Genomic DNA, 7,768 nt, shown 5'->3' on the forward strand with positions numbered 1-7,768 from the left:
AAAGCTCATTATGATGTGATAGAGGCTATGCCTCTTATTCCTTATATCACCGATGTACTATCGATGCACATACAGATTTCCATTTGTTTTATGCTAATGATATTTCTGATCGCTGCTTGAAGGCCTTGGTATACCCCGATCGTTTTTCGTGTCGAATATATAAGAGTTGTAATGCAATCCATTATTTCCTTTGCATACTACCATCTGTTCTCTATATACAACATATCCATATCCTACTCGCCTACCATCCTTATCGATCTGTTCCGATTCATTAGAGAATATGGTGATCTAATTGTGTGTACGCTTATTCCACCATTCCTGAAATTATTCTGTCGCTATCTCTTTCGTAAGACCTCTAATGGGATCCGTTCGATACCCTGGTATGTAGTGAAACCCTGCTAAAATCGTCTCCTTGATTCGGAGAAGGCATTGGCTGATTATCTAGACCTTTGTTCTGGCTGGCTGCAATTGGCCTTCCCTACTGCCAAAGGAGTAGATGGCTCTTATCCCTCGGTGATAAAGCGGGTGTTTTGGATCAATAGTTTGAGTACAGAAGGCTGCTCTCCATTTTATTTGTTCTAATACTACTTTTGCTAATAGAAGAGCGCTGTCCCTCATTATTACTATATTCGGGATCGTTCGCCAAACTGAAAGGGACTCCTCTGATTGCTATTTATAGAACCTTATTGATAACTAAAATCGCTCCTTCTAATCAAGCACTCACTACTACTAATATCCCATCTCAATGCTATCCAATGGTTTTTGTTTGTCCTGCGTACCATACCTCTGCCCCATAGAATAGGGCTGGGTATAAGCAAGTGATCACTGCTTTCCGTAAGGATGCTGCTGGGGGTCCGTTTGTGATCCGGGCTAGCCCTTGGATGTAATGAGCCAATTTCCGGCAATACAAAGTAAAAGGGATTGTAAACAAACTGAATAGAGATTTAATTAAAAATAGATTTCTTCTTTAAATTGATTAAAATCTGAACTTTGATTACATCTAAGATTACTATATTAATCTCTTAAAAAGAGATAATAAATATCTCAGATACAATCAATACTATAATCGGTTATCCATTATCAAATCAATAATATATCTCTTCCAATCAAGTATTCCGATTGTTAATATTTTCTATCTTCAAAATAACTGATTCTAGATTATTAAAGATTGTTTCTAATTAAAAATATATTTTTAATAAAAAAACATAAAAGAATACTCAAAAAGCTGTGACGATCTGGCCTCAGGCCTAGATTAGTCCATCCATTTGCCCACCTGGCAAGGTCAAATCTCGCTTCGCTTTTGGTCCCCCTCTTGATCCCCTCCTGGTTTCCTCCGGACCTATAAAAGCCTCTTACAGTTTATCCTTTGTATAATAGTTTGTTATTCTCTAATATCAATAATTGATTTATTTATTATTTATATTGTGAACCTATTGTTATTATATTATAACAAACTCTTAGCATTTCTATAAAGAATAGAATATCTTCTGAGAAGGTCAAAATATTTATCTATAGTTATACTTTTGAGTTACTGATTATTTGTGAAGAATAAAATTCCGTTTACATTACATTCTTCTGAATCCCTGAATGAAAATAGATATATACTCAAATTATAACTTTTGAAGTTACTAAACAAAAAAGCAAAGAACCTCTATTATTCTATTATTACCAAATTCATAATGCCTTTTTTACTATATATCAATATATCAACAACTTAAGGAAAACCAAAATCCAAATTAGTAGCTCTATCAAGAACAGGAAATTAATATAGGAAAGGTATTATATAAGGATAACGAAGAGATAGAATCCAATCACCCCAACCTTCCTCCTCCAGATCTGTCAAGATAGAATCTCTTGAATCTTTTTAATATTAATATAATAGTAATGGCTAGATTTCAAAAACTATTTTCAGAATAACTATTGGAACAAGGAACGTATAGCAAAAACTATTATTGCTCAAAAATAGTTGGATAGGCTACAGCATTAAACTCATTGGATTTCTATCTACAGTATAGGAATACCTCTAAAAATCCTACAGGAATTTTTCCTTCAATTGAAATATATAATGGCTTTGTAATCTTCTTTACTTCTAAAACAAGGTTGAGTGCTAGGGTGAAAGATCCGAAACCCTTGAATAATAAGGTTAACTCTATATTTGAAGTATAGAGATTACTTGTTGAAGATAAACTCTTGAATAATATTAATCATTATCTGAACAAAGATTTATAAATAAAAGTAATCTTTAAATTAAACTATTAGTAAGATATAAAGATATCTAAAACCTAAAATACTATGTAAAGATTTCTGAACCTTTGAAGATACTTTAAATTATCTTAAAGGTATATATCTAATATCCAACTATTTGGAACTAGCAATTGAGAAATTTAGAAATTTGAAAATAGAACCCTCTATATTCTATCAATTCTATATTCAATTCCTAGAACTGACTATAGAATCAGATCAGCCTAAAAAAAACCTTTATAGAAAACTAGTTACAAAGATATCCCTATCATTAAAAAATACAACCGTTACTACTATAAATAGTTATTCTGAATTTCAAAGATACATTTCTCACCTAACCAATATAAATACAAGGATACAAGCTAGCTATCTAAAGAGCTTGATAATATCAAAACAGACATCCCGACATTCAAAAAAATTACTTTCAAATTCTTTACAATCTGATAGAGCACCAAGCCAAAAGAAAACTGTTCTTATTGAATCCACTAGGAAGAATTCTACAATTCCAAAGTTTTACCCAATCAGAAATCTTACCCCCCTAAAGCCCTAGGAAAATGCTTTATATATAATACTTTTAATTGAAATAAAGATCACAAATATCCAATAAAGATTAATAAAATTAATAAAAATAAAAAAAAGCCTTCCCACCTAAAACAACTAATCAGATTTGAAATAAATCTCTAATTCTAACTTATACGAATCGGGAAAAGATTAGTTCTTGGAAAAATCTCCATTTAAGGATTTCAATATATAAAGAATATTGATTTTAAAAACCTTATAAGAAATAACAGCTTTACTATTACCTACTATCTATAAACTCATAGCTTTCAAATTCACTACTATACCCTAATAAATATCAATACTAGCATTTACCTCTTATCAATACTCAATTTGTACAACAAATTTCCAAATACATGAGTACCCCTATATTTACCTTAAATCACTATATTGATATTCAAGGTTACAATAAATGGCTAGGGGTCTCTATCACTCAAGCTATACATCTAATTCTATAATTAAATGATAAAACCTTTCTCCAAGCACTATTCTTACTAATTAATATAAAAAGAGATATAATCTTAGATAATAGATAGCTTCGATTTTATAATATTACCTCTCAATCCTATAACCACATCCTTATATGACCTGTTAATCTATTAGCTATATCTAGTTTCTCTGGTAAAATCAATATCCCCACAATTCTTTAGAAACCCTTAAAATCTACAGTTATAAAGAGCATCAAGTAGATATTGATCAAAGAGATTAATTCTTTGATATCAATTTTATTAATCTCTCTTTTATATTTCAAGCTAAATTTATTAATCAATATAATTAGGATATTAGAAATAATCTTAGAAAAATAAAAAGATTGATTAAACAATATAAGAATAAAGAAATTTCGATTCTCTTTGAGGATATCAAAACTAATATTTTGATTCTCTTTGTAGGTATCAAGACTATTATTCTCAATTATATTCTTATCAATTCTAATTCTTTTGAATCTCCTTTATATAACTTAATAAATATTACTATTATCACTACCAAAGCCTTTAAGATATATACTCATCATCACAATAATACGGTTTTTTGGATTAGTATACATAAAGTCAATAATATTCTTAAAGATTGCATAGGAAATATAGAATCTACTGAAATCGAAGAATTTTATTCTCGGATTCTTATTATCTACCATAACTGAATTGATATCTTTTCCAAAATTATGTTTAATAAACTACCTAACATACTTCTTACAATTATTATATTGAAATACCAAAAGATATAATCTTAAAAACAAGCCAATCTATAATATATTGACTAAGAATTCTTAGTTATTAAGGAATATATTATGAATAACTTAAAAAAAGGTTTTATAGAAACCAGTTTCTCTTTATTCGCAATGCTAGTTCTATTTATAACTAAGCCTAATAGAGAATTACAATTCTGTATAGATTACCAATATCTTAATATTATCACCAAAAGAGATGAATATTCTTTATTACTTATTGATAAGATATTAGTTATATCTCTAAAGCTAAGATCTTCACCAAACTCGATATCCGTCAAGCCTTTTATCGAATCCGAATCCATCCTGATTTAGAAGATCTTACTATATTTCGTATACAGTATAGTACATACAAGTATAAGGTCTTACCTTTCGGTTTGATTAATAGTCCAATTACTTATTAAAGATATATAAATAACATTTATTTGATCTTCTCAATATTATCTATACTGCTTATTTAAACAATATTCTTATTTACTCAAAAAACAAAAAGAAGTATAAGCAATATGTTATTCAAGTTCTAGATCGCTTATGAAAAGCTGATTTTCAAGTTGATATAAATAAGTATGAATTTGGAATTACTAGGATTAAATACCTAGATTTTATTATCAATACCAACAGTGTAGAAGTTGACCCTGAAAAGGTTGAGGTTATTAAGGAATGAAAGTTATTAACTAATGTTTGAGGAGTGCAGTTCTTTCTCGAATTCTGTAATTTCTATTATTGATTTATTCAAGATTTCGGTAGGATTACTAAACCTCTTGTTTAATTGATTAAAAAAAACATCAAGTTTTTATAGAATATTAACTGTAATATTAGCTTTGAGAAATTGAAAAGACACCTGGTGGATATCTCTGTTTTGAGATATTATTGTATAGAGAAGCAGATTATAATCGAAACTGATATTTCTAATAGAATGGTTGATGAAGTTCTTTCCCAGCTTCAAGAAGATGATCAATAGCATTTGATAGCTTTCTTTATTAAGACTATACTTCCAATAAAAATAAATTATATTATCTTTAATAAAGAGATACTTGTTATTGTAAAAGTATTTAAGATATAATATATTGAGTGTATTGCTTTGCCTTATTATATTAAAGTCTATACCGATCACAAGGCATTAGAGTATTTTATAATAAAAAGAACCTTGAATCAGAGGCAAGCTGAATAAACTGAAACCCTATCGAATTTCTGATTTGAGATTGTATATTGATCAGGAGTTAGTAATACTGTTACGGATGTTTTAAGTTGCAGAGAATAGGATATTGCAAATCAAGAGCTTAAATGCTTGGAATAATATATTCAAACTCTTCTACCAGATATAGTTCTCAATAAAAGAATTGTTAACAAATTCAGTACAGAGAGGGAGGAGATAACAGAATTATTAGCTCTCAATATTGAGGATATGGATTTGATAGATAGAATTCTGATAATTAATCGAAATCATTTTTCTCTACAAATAGAATATAATTTGATAATACACTTGAAGAAAGGATACTCTATAAAAAACAGTCTCGTCTTATATAAAAACTGTCTTATTGTTCCTAATATAAACCATCTATATACCAGCCTCATAGAAAAAGCTTATATTCAAATCTTTTTAGCACACTCTAGAAAAACTAAGATTAAGCTAATCTTACAAAAAAGATATTTCTGGAAAGGTATATCAAAATTCATTAACCAGTATATTGATAATTGCATTATTTATTACAACTTCTATATTCTCAGAGATAAGATATTAGAATTCCTATAGTTATTGTTTATATCCTTAAGATTCTAGGCAGATATATCTATGGATTTCAAAACATTTTTTATTAACAAGTTTGATTATAACAATGTCTTTGTAGTAATAAACAGACTATTAAAACAATCTATTTCTATATTATACTATAAAACTATTAATATTAGAGATATAGCAATGATGTATCTAAACAATATCTATTAATAAAAGAATGCTTTAAAGACTATAATCTTCAATAAAGATCCTCAATTTATATCTCTTTTTTGGAAAGAATTTATTCGAATCTTGAATATCAAGTTAAAACTTTTTATAATATATTATTCTCAAATGGATAGTTAAATAGAGATTATAAACTAGTATTTAAATCAATACCTGTATCCTTATATCAATTACTATTAGGATAACTAGTTTAAGCTCTTATGTATTATAGATTACGCACAACTTACTCTTCTATACAAAAGCCTAGGAATGTTTCTATTTGAGTTTCAAAACGGGTATAGATCTGTTACCTTTTTCGATTGGAATAGATCCCCTACCGCTTCTATTATTCAAAAGAATCTTTCTCAAAAGGAAATACAGAACTTTGTCTTCAGGATATACAAAATCTAGGAAATTGTTAAAGAAATTATTCTTAAGTCTCAGAATAAGAAAAGAAGAGATATTAACAAATATAAACAAATTATCAATTTTGAGGTTAGTAATAAAGTCTTTGTTATTATAAAAAACTTGCTATTAAAAGATTTAGTTAAAAACTTGATCTATAAATAACTGATTTTTATATTATTCTTTTCAAAAAGGATTATTCTTATCGTTTTGACCTGTTAAATAATATAAAAGTATACAAAGTCTTTTTTCCAAATAAATTTTGAAAAGTACTAGATAATTTTATACCTAATCAAAAAGTCGATCCGCTACCCCTAATCGTAATTATTGCAAATGCCGAATTCGAGATTCAAAATATATTAATCTTAAAGATTATTCGAAAAGAGATTCGTTACAAGATAAGATAAATAGGCTATAATAATAATCCCATATAATATTACTATAAAGATATAATATATACATTCTATAAAATTAAAAGATTCTATATGCAATACCTATATACTACAAATCTTCCTAAGAATTTATCAAAGTGAATAAAGAACTAGGAAAATGGTATTAACAATTATAATAACCTATCAAATAGAAACCCTATAGATATAGATAAGAAACAATCTTATCTAGTTAATTTATTTCGAGAAGAGTAACCTGATATACAGGCCTTTTTCCATTACTATAAGAATTTGTTTACTTTATATTTACTTTTATTGAATTTTCTATACTTTTATCTTGCTTTTCATTTTACTTCTATAAATCAACTTTACCTAAATCAAATCAACTTTTCGATTCAACTCAGAAATAAAAATATTAGCAATGTTTCAAGCTTTGCGAAACATCTTTAGCTCCCCAACACACTTCCCCAAGCAGCAAGCTCAGGCAACACCATCACAATCCCTCTTGCCCTCTAGTTCACACCCAATACCAGATTACGAAGAGCAAAATCTACTAGACTAACAATTACAAGCTACAATACCTACTCCACTACCTATAAATTCATCTACTTTCACTCTTGCCTCTAGCGATTCTATTCATTTCATTAATATTCTTATATATATCGATTCACATTCAAATCTCCCAAAGCTCTAGCAAGCTGAAATAATCGAATTCGGTAAAACACAAACTGTAAAGCTCGATATCGATTTAAACAATTTTACTACTAGATTATAGATCTACAAATTGAAGGAGGAATTTTATAAATGTTTGAATATAACAAAGAAGGACTCACAAACCAAGCATACGGTTTTCATGACTATAGCTACCCGCAGCAAGCATTTACAGAAAAACATTAAACTTACCATCAAGCGATTAAATAGCCTTGTAAATGAAAAAAGTAAATGTCTAGGTTAGTTTGTTTAAAGTAATATTAGATAAAAGAACAATATAATTGAAACTACAGCCTTCAT

The sequence above is a fragment of the Botrytis sinoallii genome, assembly GCF_014898435.1.
Source record: "Botrytis sinoallii strain Bc 23 chromosome Unknown BSIN_023, whole genome shotgun sequence".
NCBI lineage: Eukaryota > Fungi > Ascomycota > Leotiomycetes > Helotiales > Sclerotiniaceae > Botrytis > Botrytis sinoallii.